Source organism: Pantherophis guttatus, chromosome 8, assembly GCF_059756535.1.
Source record: "Pantherophis guttatus breed Tessera chromosome 8, ASM5975653v1, whole genome shotgun sequence".
Taxonomy (NCBI): domain Eukaryota; kingdom Metazoa; phylum Chordata; class Lepidosauria; order Squamata; family Colubridae; genus Pantherophis; species Pantherophis guttatus.
The window spans coordinates 8362667-8379008 of NC_142070.1; the positions used below are offsets into that span (position 1 = coordinate 8362667).

Below are 16342 nucleotides of genomic sequence, written 5' to 3' on the forward strand. Positions count from 1 at the left end.
GAACACACTTACTCGTTTGCAAGGAAGTGAAATAATCCAAGACATTATAAATATTTTTTTTTTTACAGAGTTAGGTTTGTTACAGCTATTGTGCTGTTGTAGTAAGTACTGTAGTAATGTACTGTACAAGAAATTCCAAGGGATACTGCATAGATATTTTGGTGATATTGGTGTGTGTGTGTGAGCGTGTCTTTCTGCAATATTTTAGTGAAATTTAGTGATTAAAAAATGCAGAAGTAAGTACTTTAGTGGCTAAAAGTAGTGGAAGTAATACGTAGTTCGGTGTATTAGCCACTTCCAATACATCTTGAGTTCATTACCAGACCGACGTAGTACAGATAATCTTCGATTTACAACAGTTCATTTAGTGACCGGTCAAAGTTACAATGGCACTGAAAACAGCGGCTTTATGACTGCTTTCAACACTTCTGACCATTGCAGGATCCCCAAGATCACGTGATCAAAATTTAGATGTTTGTTAACTGTCTCATCATATCTTATGACGGTTGCAGTGTCCTGGAGTCATGTAATCCCCTTTTGTGACTTTTCTTGCCACAATTGTTAAGTGAATCACTGCAGTTAAGTTATAAGGGTTACTTATAAATAAATTTATTTATTTATTTATTATTTAAATTTGTATACCGCCCTTCTCCCGAAGGACTCAGGGCGGTGAACAGCCAAAATTTAAAACACATACAGTGTAAAAATTAAAAAGAATTAAAACAGAATTAAATCAGTTTGGCTTCCCTAAATTTTAAAACCCTTTCCCCATAAAATAACCCATTAAAATTTTAAGCTTGCTGGAATAAGAAGGTCTTTAACGCTTGGCGGAAAGTACGGAGGTCCGGGATCAGTCGTATTCCTGGGGGTAGCTCGTTCCAGAGGGCGGGTGCCCCCACAGAGAAGGCTCTCCCCCTGGGGGTCGTCAGTCGACATTGCTTGACTGACGGCACCCTGAGGAGACCCTCTCTGTGGGAGCGAATTGGCCAGTGGGAGGTTATCGGTGGCAGAAGGTGGTCTCGTAAGTACCCGGGCCCTAAGCCATGGAGCGCGTTAAAGATGAGAACCAATACCTTGAAGCGCACCCGGAAGACCACCAGGAGCCAGTGCAGCTTGCGCAGGAGAGGTGTTACATGGGAGCGCCATGTCGCCCCCATAATTACCCGTGCGGCCGCATTCTGGATCAGCTGGAGCCTCCGGGTGCTCCTCAAGGGGAGCCCCATGTAGAGAGCATTGCAGTAGTCCAGGCGAGAAGTGACGAGGGTGTGAGTGACCGTGCATAATACTGTCTTGGGGTCCAACTAGGCCACCGGTGGGTCCCTACCATGTGTCCCACATTCTGACTCAGTGCCAAGCGGTGGGGTTCCTCTCTTTTGCTAACTGAATCTGCCCTTCCTGGCTTGCAGTGCCCAGGAGCTGGGTTCACACCGTCCCTTTAAGGCTCCAAGAGACCCACAGGCCCAAGGTGAGCTGTGTGAATCAGTTTCAGGGGTGGAACTCAAGTGCTCCGCTTGGCAGGCAGTCAAAGTTACCCTGTATTGCGTCGGCTTGTGCAAAAGGATGCCCATAACCGCCCAGAAATAGTTTGTGCAAGGGATGCCCACAACTATCCAGAAACTGTGAAAGGGTTGCCTGGAATCACGGAGAAACCACTTGTGCAAAAGACGAGCCCCAGAAACTGCTTGTACCAGGATGCCCACAACCACCCAGAAACTATTTCTGCAAGGGATGCACACAACCACCTACAAATGCTTGTACAAGGGATGTCAGCAACCGACCAGTCTGCTTGGGAAAGGGATGCACGCAATCATCTATAAATGATTGTGGTAGGGATGCACAAAACCGCCCAGAAATCGCTTCTGCAAGGAATGCACACAACCACTTACAAATGATTGTGCTAGGGATGCACAATCCCTGACCGCTTGTGTCAGGGATGCGCACAACCACCTACAAATGCTTGTGCAAGGCATGCCCGCAACCGTCCAGAAACCGCTTGTGCCAACATTGCACACAACCACCTACAAATGATTGTGCTAGGGATGTCGGCAACCGCCCAGAAACTGCTTGTGCCAGGAATGCCCACAACCGCCTACAAATGCTTGTGCAAGGGATGCCCAGAAACCGCTTGTGCCAGGGATGCCGACAATCGCTTACAAATGCTTGTGCAAAGGATGCCCACAACCGCTTACAAATGCTTGTGCAAGGGATGCCCAGAAACTGTCTGTGCCAGGGATGCACACAACCACCTACAAATGCTTGTGCAAGGGATGCCCAGAAACCGCTTGTGCCAAGAATGCCCACAATTGCCTAGAAATGCTTGTGCCAAGGATGCCCACAATCGCCTAGAAATGCTTGTGCAAGGGATGCCCACAATCGCCTACAAATGCTTGTGCAAAGGATGCCCAGAAACCGCTTGTGCCAGGGATGCCCACAATCGCCTAGAAATGCTTGTGCAAAGAATGCCCAGAAACTGCTTGTGTCAGCGATGCACACAATCACCTACAAATGCTTGTGCAAGGGATGCCCACAATCGCCTACAAATGCTTGTGCAAAGTATGCCCAGAAACCGCTTGTGCCAGGGATGCCCACAATCGCTTACAAATGCTTGTGCAAAGGATGCCCACAACCACCTACAAATGCTTGCGCCAGGGATGCCCACAATTGCCTACAAATGCTTGCGCCAGGGATGCCCACAATTGCCTACAAATGCTTGTGCAAAGTATGCCCAGAAACCGCTTGTGCCAGGGATGCCCACAATCGCCTAGAAATGCTTGTGCAAAGAATGCCCAGAAACTGCTTGTGTCAGCGATGCACACAATCACCTACAAATGCTTGTGCAAAGGATGCCCACAATCACCCAGAAACTGCCTGTGCCAAGGATGCCCACAATCACCTACAAATGCTTGTGCAAGGGATGCCCACAATCGCCTACAAATGCTTGTGCAAAGGATGCCCAGAAACCGCTTGTGCCAGGGATGCCCACAATCGCCTAGAAATGCTTGTGCAAAGAATGCCCAGAAACTACTTGTGTCAGCGATGCACACAATCACCTACAAATGCTTGTGCAAGGGATGCCCAGAAACCGCTTGTGCCAGGGATGCCCACAACCGCCTACAAATGCTTGTGCCAGGGATGCCCACAATTGCCTACAAATGCTTGTGCCAGGGATGCCCAGAAACCGCTTGTGCCAGGGATGCCCAGAAACCGCTTGTGCCAGGGATGCCCACAACCGCCTACAAATGCTTGTGCCAGGGATGCCCACAATCGCCTACAAAGGCTTGTGCCAGGGATGCCCAGAAACCGCTTGTGCCAGGGATGCCCACAACCGCCTACAAATGCTTGTGCCAGGGATGCCCACAACCGCCTACAAATGCTTGTGCCAGGGATGCCCACAACCGCCTACAAATGCTTGCGCCAGGGATGCCCAGAAACCGCTTGTGCCAGGGATGCCGGCAACCGCACACCGGCTTAGCGCAGCCTGCGTCTTTTCTCTCTCAAGGGCTTCCCAACGGTTCAAGGATGCACTGCGCCCCCCGCAACACACACACACACACAGTCAGCAGATGTGCCGCTACAACCCTCCTCCTCCGACCCCCCCCCTCCCTCCTTCCTCCGGCGGCTTCCACAAGCCTGCGCAACCACAACCCAACGCGGAAGGCGCGCCTCCTCCTCCTCCTCCTCCTCCTGCCCGGCGCTGCAAAGTTGGCTGGCGCGCTGGCCATTGAGATGCAAATCCCGGCGGCTGGAGCCAATCCGCCGTCCGGCCGCCCGAGGCGGGATTACCTGGACGGAGGGAGGGCCGGCCGCTTCCCCCCCGCAGCCGCCGCCGTCCCGCCCGGCTCCCCTCGGGCAAGGCCGGACCCCCCTTCTCCGTGCCGGCTCCCGCCCGGCCGCGCCGGCTGCGAAGCGGGGCGAGGCGGCTTCTTCCCCTGGAGCCCCAGGAGCATCGCGGAGGCAGCCCGGCAGCAGCCGCCGCCGCCGGCCCGGCGCCTGGCGGGATGCGGGCTTAAGTGCTGAACTTGGGCGGCTGCGGGGAGAGAGGAAGGTCCGCGCGCCCCGGAACGGCCGGAGGGACCGGTGAGTGAGCGGCGTCGCCCGGTTGGGTTGAACCGGCTCGGAGGGGACGGAGCGGAGGAAGGGAAAGCAGCGAGCCCGGCTTGGCTTCCCTTCTTCTCCCTCCTCGGCTTCAACTTTGCGGCCTCTTCTTCTTCTTCTTCTTCCTCTCCTCCTTTCTTTCCTTCCTTCCTTCCTCCCTCCCTCCTTTTTCTTCTTTTCTCCCTTCCTTTCTTCTCACCCTCCTTCCTTCCTCCCTATCTTTCTTTCCTTCCTTCCTCCCCTCCCCTTTCTCCTTCCTTCTTTTTTTCTTTCCTCCCCTTACCTTCCTCCTCCCTCCCACTCCCTTTCTTCTTCCTTCTTTCCTTCCTTCCTCTCTTTCTCCTCCCTTCTTTCCTTCGCTCCCCCTCCCCTCCCCACTCCCTCCCCTTACCTTTCTCTTTCCTTCCTTCCTTCCTTCCTCCCTTTCTCCTTCCTTCTTTCCTTCCCTCCCCCTTACCTTTCTCCTTCCTTCCTTCCTCCTTCTTTCTCTTCTTTCCTCCCTTCGTTCCTTTTCACCCTTCTTCCTCCCTCCCTGCCCATTTTCTTTCTTTTCTTCTTTTCTACCTTCCTTCCTTCTCACCCTCCTTCCTCCCTCCCTCTTTCCTTCCTTCCTCCCCTCCGTTTTCTCCTTTCTTCTTTTTTTCTTTCCTCCCCTTGCCTTCCTCCTCCCTCCCCCTCCCTTTCTCCTTCCTTCCTTCTTTCCTTTCCTCCCCCTCCCCACTCTCTCCCCCTTACCTTTCCTTTCCTTCCTTCCTTTCTCCTTCCTTCTTTCCTTCCCCCCTTCCCTCCCCTTCCCTTTCTTTTTCCTTTCTTCCTCCCTTTCTCCTTCCTTCCTTCCTTCCTTCCTTCCTTCTTCCTTCCTTTCTTCCTTCCTTTTTCCTTCCCTTTCTCCTTCCTTCTTTCCTTCCTTCCTCCCTCCCTCCCTCCCTCCTGCCACCTTTTCCCTCTGCTCAGCCCGACCTTGTCCAGCCCTCCAGCCCAGAGCCCCCCCCCACTCACGGCAGTGGGTGCTGAAAAAAAAGAGGCCGGGGAGGGGGCTCTTCCGCTGGACTCTTTCGTCTTCTCTCACTCCCCCCCCCCCCGTCTGTCTGTCTGTCTGTCTGCTCCCTGAGTCTCAGGCTGCCCTTTCAGCCCTGGGTCTGGGGTCTCTGCGGCGGTGCCCCCCCACCCCCAAGGTTGTTGGCTCGGTTGCAGCAGGACTGGCTCGGACTCTGGAGTAGGAGAGCAGCGGGAGAAAAGACCAGAAGGTTGCTAGTAGCTTTCCCCCCCTAATACAGTTTATTAAAAAGCATTTTCGTTCATCAGAAAAGGTGCCATCAAGCTCCTTTTCATATTTTTTTCAGGTAGGGGTCTCTCTCCCTCTCCCTCCCTCCCCCTCTCCCTCCCTCCTCTTTTTCTCTCTCTCTTTCTCTCCCTCCCTCCCTCTCCCTCTCCCTTTCTTTCTCTTTTTCTTTCTCTCCCTCTTTCTCTCCTTCCCTCTTTCTCTCTCTCTCTCCCTCTCTTTCTCTCCCTCCCTCTTTCTTTCTCTCCCTCTCTGTCTCTTCCTCCCTCTTTCTCTCTCTCTCCCTCTCTTTCTCCCTCCCTTTTTCTTTCTCTCCCTCTCTTTCTCTCCCTCCCTTTTTCTTTCTCTCCCTCTCTTTCTCTCCGTCCCTCTTTCTCTCTCTCTCCCTCTCTTTCTCTCCCTCCCTCTTTCTCTCTCTCTCCCTCTTTCTCTTTCTCTGGAATTACTTCGAGTACCGTCTGGAGGGCACATTTTTTCTCCTGTTTCCGCGTACACTCAAATCCTGCCATTAAAAAGGAGCTCGTAAAAAAGTCAGGAAGCGAAGAAGCCCTTTTGGTTTCTGCAAGGTTTCTTTTTCATCCATCAGGGATCTTTGTTAAAGGGGGTGGGGGGCAGACGACAAGCAAACTGTCACCCACCCTAAAAACGTTGACCAGCTGTCTCTTTATTTTGCTTTGCTGGCTTGTTTTAGCTTTTAAAAGTGGGTCTGTTTCACCAAAGGAGGCAGATTCAGTATATTCTCCATGCATCGCTGGGCAGCCCAAATGTGATTATTATTTATTTTAATAGGTATTTAAAAAAAAATAGTTAAGGAAAAAAGTCAGTTTTTTTTTTTTAAAGTGAGAATAGGTGATAGGCATTACCAAATGCATCTCTGAAATATTTTTTTTTTAATGTACAGTTATCAGATCCGGCATGATTCAGTCTCGGTGAGCGTAGCTAAATGTTGTTACACTGCCTATAAATTAGGGAGACTTTTATTGCCCGCTGACTAAGGCCTCACCAAATTGTAATATTTTATCCTGTCTCTTTTTTTAAACTTTACTTTTTAATGCGGTTTTTGTTTGCAATTTTGGTCAGCGGCTGTAATTTAAAAATAAAAAAAATTAGGTCCGTTCATTCATTCATTCATTCATTCTTTCGGGTGACTTGAAAATCGCAGCCCAATGTACTAACAAAGATGGCAGAATTTGAAAAAAGAAAAAAAAAAATCGGTATGGAAAGGGCTACGGTGAGAGTTGTATGAACGGTCCTCTTCTCCAGACAAAGAGGTTCAGCCAGTCGAACCTCCAAATTCCTCTAATCCTTATACCGTATCTCTGATTCTAAGGCTTTAATAATTCTTAAAGAGGTTAGCTAGCTATTAAATGCAATGGGATGGTGTGCATGGGCGTATGTAACGTGTATGTAGCGTGCATCCAGGCTGCAGATGGCATGTCATGCTACACGCCTACTGCAGGTGCCAGAACCGGATTAGAGATGCAGACAGTGGACTTTAGCACAATGGAAAGCGTGTTCAGGTGCGGGCATCTCCCTTCAGCCTTCCCCAAGATGTTCCCCGCAACGCGCGGATTGCGACTTCAGTGTGCGGCATCGGCTATTGTGGCGTGAACAGCAGCCCAACCCTAGCCATGGCTGCCATTCTCTGCCGGTGATATATGGCACGGATGTTTATTGCCTAAGTCTATGGGAGCTTGGAGATGGGCTATTCCGGGCGCCATCTCTGACCGGCAATAAAGCTTTAAAAGTGGCTCTGGACAAATGCTACGTTCCCAAGGATGACCATTTTTGTGAGATGGTCCTGATGGAGAAGGGAAGGGGGGGGGGGAAAGAAGAAGATTTAGGCGTTGTTTTTCCCGTTTTTTTTTTATTTTAATTGTTTGATTGCTTTTCCAGCTTTGTTTCAGGAGCTGAAGGTAACATGCCCTTCCTAATGTTTTTTTTTTTTCCTCCAGGACAAGCCACCCAGGGAGCTTGCTTGGGCTGGCAAAGACATTCAGAATCAGAATAGAGCTAGGAGGGACACTGGAGGTCATCTAGTCCAGCCCTTCCTCAAGCAGGAGACCCTATAGCCATGATAGTGAACCTATGGCATGCGTGGCACAGGTGGCACGCAACGCAGAGCCTTCTCTGCAGGCATGCCAGCCGTCGCCCCAGCCCAGCTCCACACGCCTCCCACCAGCCAGCTGGTCTCCGGGAGGCAGGGCGCATGTGTGTGTGTGTGTGGGGGGGGTGTAGGTTGATGCAGGAGGCTTTCCAGGCTCAAAACAGGGTGTGGGTGGGCCCCGCGCCCCATTTTTGGCCTGGAAAGCCTCCTGCACCAACCTGGAAGCCAAAATGGGGTACGGGGGGGGCTTATGCGCTGGGGGTGGGGTGCACGCATGCGCAGGGCAGCACACATGCACAGAGGGGCACTCGCATTGCATTTTGGGGGTTCGGGCACACGTGGATATATTTATACACACGCACTTTGGCACTTGGCACCAAACCTTGCCATCATTGCCCTATGGCATTTCAGGCAAATGGCTGTCCAGTCTCTTCTTAAAAACCTCCACAATTTCTGGTGGGAAGCTGTTCCACTGGTTAATTGTTCTCATGATGAGGAAGTTTCTCCTGAATTCCAGGTTGCTTCTCGCCTTGATTAATTTCCAGATATTTTTAAGAGATTGGTCCAGGGAACGTATGTCCTATGGGAAAGGGAGGACTAGAACTGATGTTGATTTATTATCTTCCCCACTATTCCACGCAAGCTGATGGGCAGAGAAGGAAGGGATTGTCCCAGAGTATCTCACGGAACATCCGTGGCTGAAGATGGCTTAGACCTCCTCGATGCTAATCTAACCTCTTCACAGGTAGCCCTTGAAGACTTACGACCACAATTGAGCCCAAAATGTCTGGGTTCCCAGCCCTGGAGGCCATCTTTTTCTTTGCATCTTCAGGGCTGCCATATTTAGTCAGCGGTGAAATCCAAATATTTTTACTACCGGTTCTGTGGGTGTGGCTTGGTGGGCGTGGCAGGGAAGGATACTGCAAAATCTCTATTCCCACCCTACTCCAGGGGAAGGATACTGCAAAATCTTCATTCCCAGACCACTTGGGGGCCAGCCAGAGGTGGTATTTGCCGGTTCTCTGAACTGCTCAAAATTTCCGCTAATGGTTCTGCAGAACCTGTCAGAACCTGCTGGATTTCACCCCTGCATTTAGTGCTTTGGAAAACTGGGAGGGGGGGGATTGCATGGAGCTGGGAAGATATTTAGCCATAGTAACATTCTTTTCTCTGAGAGTCAAGGACATCCTGCCTTGCGCCTGGGATTCGGGTTAATGTCAGGGTTAACCTGAGAGGGTACTGTCTGTTGCTAAGCAGGGCAGGCTTCACTTGCCACTTTTGTTAAAGGGGTCACTGCAGTGGTTAAGTTAGGAACACGGTTGTTAAGTGAATCTAGCTTTCCCGTTGACTTTGCGTGTCTGAAGGTCGCAAAAGGGGATCACATGACCCCGAGATACTGCGACTGTCGTAAATACATGCCAGTTGCATCTGAATTTTGATCACGTGACCGGGAGGGGGACGCTGCAATGGTCGTAAGTATGAAAAACAGTAGTAAGTCACAGTTTTCACTGCCCTTGTAACTTGTAAAGGATGGTTGTAAATCAAGGGCTACTTGTATTTATGTATGTATGTATGTATGTATGTATGTATGTATCAGGTGGGTTCTACTTACCTTTACTACCAGTTCGCAACGGGGCCGCATGCGCAGAAGCATTTTGATGACATCAGGGTCGGTGGGCGGAGCCTCCCGCCAGTTTTACTATCGATTCTATAGAACCGGTGAGAACTGGGGGCAACCCACCACTGGTATGTATGTATGTATGTATGTATGTATGTATGTATTTACTTATTTATTATTCATTCATTCATTTATTAAATTTTAATGCCGCCCTTCTCCCATACAAGGTATCGGTAACTCCATGACCCCAGGATACTATAACCCTTGTAAATGCATGCCCGTTGCCAAGCACCTGAATTTTGATCATGTGACTGTGCGGATGTTGCGATGGGTCATAAGTGTGAGGACTAAGTTGTAAGTCATTTTTTTCAGGGCCCTTGTTACTTCGGTCGCTATACAAATATAGTGGCCTGTATATAGGGCTATACCTAAAAGAACCAATGTGTTGCAGAAGTAAAGAATAAAGCGATAAAGAATTGCCTTGTATGGGAGATAGGCAGCATTAAAATTATATATATATATATTATAGAGAGAGAGAGAGACAGAGACAGAGACAGAGAGAGACAGACATCACGATCTCCGGAACTGTGATGTCTGTCTCTTCTTTTATAGCTACACCTGGAACTCGTATTTTTAGGATAGTATATATATATTTTCTTACTTCTTCATAGGATTTATGTGTGTTTTTCCTCTAGCCAGGTTTTTCCTACGTAACCAAGGTTTTTCTGCAGCCCTAGCTCAATGGAATCACATCCACTCGATTCTGGGCTTTGGATGTGATTCCATTGAGCTAGGGCTGCAGAAAAACCTTGGTTACGTAGGAAAAACCTGGCTAGAGGAAAAACACACATAAATCCTACGAAGAAGTAAGAAAATAGATATTGTACCTTTACAGGGCGGATACATGAGATGTGGGTGTGGCTTACTGATGATGGCTAACGAGCCAGAAATAGATCTATATAAGTCTCTTACCTGGCAGCAAGAACTTGCTGGCTGCCAGAAAGGAAAAAAGTCCAGAATCGAGTGGATGTGATTCCATTGAGCTAGGGCTGCAGAAAAACCTTATATATATATATATATATATAAGAAAAATACATATATATATATACATCCATCCATCCATCTATCTATCCATCTTCTTTATTATGGAAGTTCTTCAAAACTGGTGCTTCTCAACCTTGGCAATTTTAAGATGAGTGGACTTCAACTCCCAGAATTCCCCAGCCAGTATCTTAAAATTGTCAAGGTTGAGAAATAGTATCCAAAATAATTGCAGCTTCGGGGATGGTTCTCGTGCAATAAAGACATTCTGGGCAACCCCATTCTCAGGGTGGATAAAAATCAATGATTTAAAAATTTTTTTTTAAAAAAATCAGATTTTTTTAATTTAAATTGGATTTTTTTTTTAATTTAGATCGGATTTTTTTTTATTTTTAGCAATTTTTTTTTAATAAAATGCTTTTGGAGTAAAAATCTATCTAAAGATCGTTTTCTATTTAAGATACATTAATGATGTAGTTTATTTATCATGAAATGGAGCTTAGTTATACAGCCGGGATGGCGAACCTATGGCACGCGTGCCCAAAGTGGCACGAGAAGCCATGTCGCCCAGTATGCGCGGCCTTGCCTGCTTGTCTTCTGGGTTTGTGATGCACATGCATGTGCGACGATCAGCTGTCCTTCGCGTGTGCGGCAGTGCCAAAAACAGGCCTGCACATGCACACCAGCCCACTGATTGTTGGTTGCGCATACATGCCAGAATTCCAAAGTTCGGCTTTTCCAGAGCGCAATCCCTTGGTGTGTGCGGCAGTGCCAAAAACAGGCCTGCGCATTCACACCGGCCCACTGATTGCTGGTTGCGCATGCACGCCAGAATTCCAAAGTTTGGCTTTTCCAGAGCGCAATCCCTTGGTGTGTGCGGCAGTGCCAAAAACAGGCCTGCACATGCACGCCAGCCAGCTAGTTGTCGGGTGCGCATGCGTGCAAGAACTTGGAAGTTTGGCTTTTCCAGAGCGCAGCCCCAGTGAGCACGCGCGCGCGAGACGTTTCCACATGACCTTTTCAGCACTCGATGCCAAAAAGGTTCGCCATCCCTGTTACATAGCATGAGGCTGTATATTCTGCAATATTGGGACTATCGGTGAGTCAACAGCAGGTCAGAGGAGGAGATGCTGCGGGACAGAGATGATAGTTGCTCTTCTATGATTTAATCATAGTCGGAAGTTGGTGCATGTGAGTGAAACAAGCGCGCGCTCACATTTGCAAACCGGTCGCAAAGGTAATTGAATTCCATCCCTGATGTTCTCACTTGCCCAGCAAAAGAGCTGTTCTCGCTGACCTGTTCTCAGCTGCTCTTTGGGCAGGCGGCCTTTTAATAGATGATGACGCCAAATCACCCAGAGTCACGCATGAGACGCGAAGGATCCTCTCTCTACCTTAATACAAATTTATTGAAATGGAGAAAGGAACGGCTGTAAAATGCTAAGAAAGAAAAAGTGGAAACCTCTTCAGGCTAGTCTTCGCGAGAAGGAAAGGGTGGAGCAGCCTCCGTTAATTGTCCGGCCTGTGGATATCTATTTTTGGCTGTCTCTGGTTTGATACATCTCCATTTATGAGGTTTCTTTAACAGACCGAATGGATTATTCTGATTAGCGGTAATCTCTTCATGACCTCAAGCAGAGTTGAAGCTGAAATTGAAGGAGCAGTGATGGAGATCTCTGCTGAATCTTTCCTCCCACATAAAGGGGCGTGTTTCGACCCTCACCGGGATGGGGGGTGGGGTAGACTTATTTTGGAAATTCTGGATTTATTTTTGTTTTACTCCCCAAATTCCAAATCTGGCTCCCAGCAGAAATGAGTGCGATTCCGACAAATTAGTTTTCATTTGAATCCGTGTAAACCTAGATCGTGATTTTTTTTTTCCTTTTTCTGGCAGGCGCAACCAGGGCGCAGGACAATGCGAGAGAGACCAAAACTGCCCGCGCGATTGTTTAACAAGCGCTGTGCAGGGGGAAACACTGTCAAGATTAAGCTTTTAATTAAAATCTTTCTAGCGGATTTGCATCTAAAAGGGGCAGCTAATGAGATACAGTTCTCTCCCCCCCCACACACCCCTTCAGATGTGATTGAATACCTTGTCTTTTGTTTTTTTTTTCTGACACTTCGCTCTTTGGAGGCTTCGGCGCGCTGTATACAACCGCCTGGCCAGAACAGCGAGAGTTGTCATGATCCATCCGTGCCGGTTGTGATATTTCACTTGGCTCCCGAGTCTTAAAAAAAAGCCAGGATGGGAAGCACTTGTCCTGTTGGTTGGATGAAGGCTTGGCCCAGGGCCTCCTCTTGCAAAGATGCCAAGTTGTGGCTGTTTGGAGGAAAAAAAAGACACACATACACCCCCAAAAAGAGGGAAAGAGATGGTGAAAATAGGGCCTGGTTTTCATCAAAGAATGGAGGTTCTGGATCTGTAAAATGAACGTGTGTGTGTGTGTGTGTGTTTACAAGATCAAGACAAGAAGCAAATACAAAACTATAGGACCGTGATGGCGAACCTATGGCACGAGTGCCACAGGTGGCACGTGGAGGCATATCGGTGGGCACGCGAGCTCAGCTCCAGCGTGCATGCGTGCGCCGGCCAGCTGATTTTCGGGCCTTCTGGGCCTACCGAAAGTCGGGAAACAGGTCATTTCCTGCCTCCAGAGGGCCTCTGTAGGGTGGGGAAGGCCGTTTTCGCCCTCCCCAGGCTCCAAGAAAGCCTCTGGAGCCTGGAGAGGGTGAAAAACGGGCCTACTAGGCCCACCGATAACCTTTTTGCCGTCGCGTGCCAAAAGCAGGGGGGGCACGGGGGGGCATTGAATTATGGGTGTGGGCACGCATGTGTGCGCCCCCCCCGCGTACAACCCCACATTTGGCATGCAACGGCAAAAACGTTATCGGTGGGCCTAGTAGGCCCACTGGCAACTGCTATAGGGCCTAGTAGGGCCTAGTAGGCCCTAGTAGGCAACTGCTATAGGAGGATGAAGTTAGTCTAGCTCAGAGGTCTTCAAACTTGGCAGCTTTAAGACTTATGGACTTCAATTCCCAGAATTCTCCAGCCAGCATAGCTGGCTGGAGAATTCTGGGAATTGAAGTCCACAAGTCTTAAAGCTGCCAAGTTTGGGGACCCCTGGTCTAGCTTCTGAAACAGGAAGAGCAGGGGCGCCAAATCTTGGCAACTTTTAAGACCTGTGGACTTCAAATTCCTCAGCCTGCCACGATCTTGATTCTACCCCTCTATTAATGCTTCTTTTGTGATTCTAATTTTTGAATTTTATGAGTCTGGAAATGGAGGGAAATCCATGAGGAATTCTGGGAGTTGGAAGTCCACAGGTCATAAAGTTACCCAGGATTTTGGACACCCCTGAGGTAGAAACTGAAGAAGAAACAATCTCAATAAAAGAGAATATTTGTAGCTTTAAGGGTTGAATGGTGGCCAGATCCCTGGTGCTCTTTGACCTTGGTGGGTTTTCTGGAAGACGTTTCATTACCAAACTAGGGAACACCATCAGTGCTGTGATGTTACCTAGTTCAGTAATAAAACCTCTGTAAAAAAAGCATCAAACTCGGAGGGACCCCAAAGAAACAGTCTCTCCAAAAAAGATAGTTATGACCCAAATTCAAAGTTCTCATGGATACACACACACACACACACACACACACACACAAACCAACACACACTGTGGTCACATGACCACATTTTGGTTGCTTGGCAACTGGCCCATCTTTATTATCCTTTGCAGTGTCCCGTGGTCACATGACCACAATTTATAACATTTTAAAATAAAACCTGGCATTGAGTTACAGTTTTCAGCCAAAAGGTTGTAAAATTGACCACAGTCATGTGATCACCCACTTAATGACTGTCGTGATTTACTTCTCTAACTGCATGCTCAATTACGGTCGTAAATCAAGGATTACCTGTACAGTAAGTGTACTGTGGCTCAAATGGCTAAGACACCGAGCTTGTCGATCAGAAAAGTTGGCAGTTTGGCGGTTCGAATCCCTAGTACAGGCCTCCTGCGTGAGCAGGGGGTTGGACTAGATTACCTCTAATGTCCTTTCTAACTCTGTTACTGTTACCTGTATCCACAATGGCATACACATTCTTTATAAATCTATATGAAGTCGCTGCTTGCGATTCATGTTAAAGGACCAGTCAATTTCAATCCAGCCTCTGTTATCATTGTAAAATTGACAAAAGGTTATGTGAAGCTACTAAACCCTACAATAATCCCCTTGGGATATTCCCATGAAGATAACATTAATTCACATTTTAAGGATAATTCGTTTATTTGTTCCCCGTAGTCTTACACAAGTAAAAGATCACATTATCTCTCTGTTACTTTTCTGCATTTTATCCGGGGGAGTAAATCCAAGATGTTCTTATTTTTATTTTATTCAGTGACAGCTTTTCCTTTGAAAGAGCCCAAAGCAATTTTTAATTGATGGCTCAGAAACCTGCCAGATTGCTTTCTGCAGTCCCATCAACTGTATAAACTACAATTCCCATCTTCTTTTGCGCTGCCTGCAGATGAAAAGATTTGTCTGCAGCGCATTGGAGGTAGGGTACTGCATTTTTGAAGGTCAGTTTACTTTTAAATTAAAACCAGCACAACCAACACATGTGTCTTATTTATTTATTATATTCGTTGGTTGCCAAAAATTGTATCAACTCTCACCGACCTGCAATATAGATAAAGCTGGAAAAATGCATTACAGCGAGAGAGAGACACACACACAGAGAGAGAGAGAGACAGACAGACAGACAGACACACACACACACAACACAGAGATGATGGATGGATAAGATAGATGGATGGATAAGATAGATGGATGGATGGATGGATGGATGGATGGATAATTGATGGATGGATGGATGGATGGATAGATAGATAGATAGATAGATAGATAGATAGATAGATAGATAAATAGATAGATGATAGATTAGATAGATGATAGGATGGATAGATAGATAGATAGATAGATAGATAGATAGATAGATAGATAGATAGATAGATAGATAGATGGATGGATAAATGAATAGATGGATAGCTAGATGATGGATGGATGGATGGATGGATAATTGATGGATGGATAGATAGATGATAGGATTGATAGAGATGGATGGATAGATATCGATAGATTAGAGAGAGAGATGGATGGATGGATGGATAGCTAGATGATAGAGAGATGATGGATGATTAGATAGATAGGTGATATATTAGATGGATGGATGATGGATAGACGGATGGATAGATAGATAGATAGATAGATAGATAGATAGATAGATAGATGACTGATTAGATAGATGGATTGATGGATAGATTAGATAGATCCGTGATGGCGAACCTATGGCACATGTGCCACAGCTGGCACGCAGAGCCCTCTCGGCAGGCATGCGAGCCGTCGCCCAGCTCAGCACTACTGTGCATGCGCGTCTGTGCCTCCCGCCGGGCAGCTGATTTTGGGGATGCGCAGGGGGTGGGATGCATGCAAGAGATGAGCGCGCATGTGCAGGTGTCATGTGTGCATGCGTGGATGGGCGGGGGCAGGTGCATCCTCCCCCGGCCCATTTTTGGGCCCAGGAGGCTGCAGGGTGGCCTACTAGGCCCAAAATGGGGGGCGGTAGGGTTAGGGTTCGGGTGAACCGGATGCTAATTTTACATCTGGTTCGCAGAACTGGTAGTTGCAAGGACAGGCAGGCCCCTCCCATCTCACCCCACCCCTCTCAGGAGTCTCCACGCGGCCCGTTTTGGAGGCTCTGGGAGGGCGAAAAATGGGCCTACTGGAAGTTCAGAAATGGGGCTGTTTCCGCCCTCTGGAGCCTGAAGAGGCTGTTTTTGCCCTCCCAGAGGCTTGAGGAAAGCCTCCAGAGCCTGGGGAGGACGAACCCCCCCCCGCCGTGGTGCAGGAGGCCAAGTAGGCCACGCCCACCATGGCCACACCTACCCAGCAACTGGGCAGAGAACCAGTTGCTAAAAATTTTAATGCGCAGGGGGCGGGAGGGTCATGCGTGCATGCTTGGGGGGGCACATTGCATTCTGGGTGCTGGTTCACGCATGCTTTTGGCACATGAACAGAAAAAGGTTAGCCATCACTGAGATAGATTGATTGATGGATAGATTGGATGGATGGATGGATGGATGGATGGATGGATGGATGGACAAGACAGACAGAGATAGGGATATAATGAAACCATTTAACA

At 48.3% G+C, this 16342-nt stretch overlaps 1 protein-coding gene across 3 annotated transcripts in view; it reads left to right on the forward strand.

The window, feature by feature from the left end:
• Positions 1–16342, forward strand: part of SHROOM3 (shroom family member 3) — a 230430-nt gene that overhangs the window by 137918 nt on the left and 76170 nt on the right. The window contains exon 1 of one of the 3 annotated variants that reach the window (XM_087875243.1): positions 3610–4077. The exons of the other annotated variants lie outside the window; for them this stretch is intronic. The gene's annotated coding sequence lies outside the window, so the exon portion shown is untranslated. Of the gene's footprint in view, positions 1–3609; positions 4078–16342 lie in introns of those variants that run through there. 3 annotated transcript variants of the gene reach the window in all.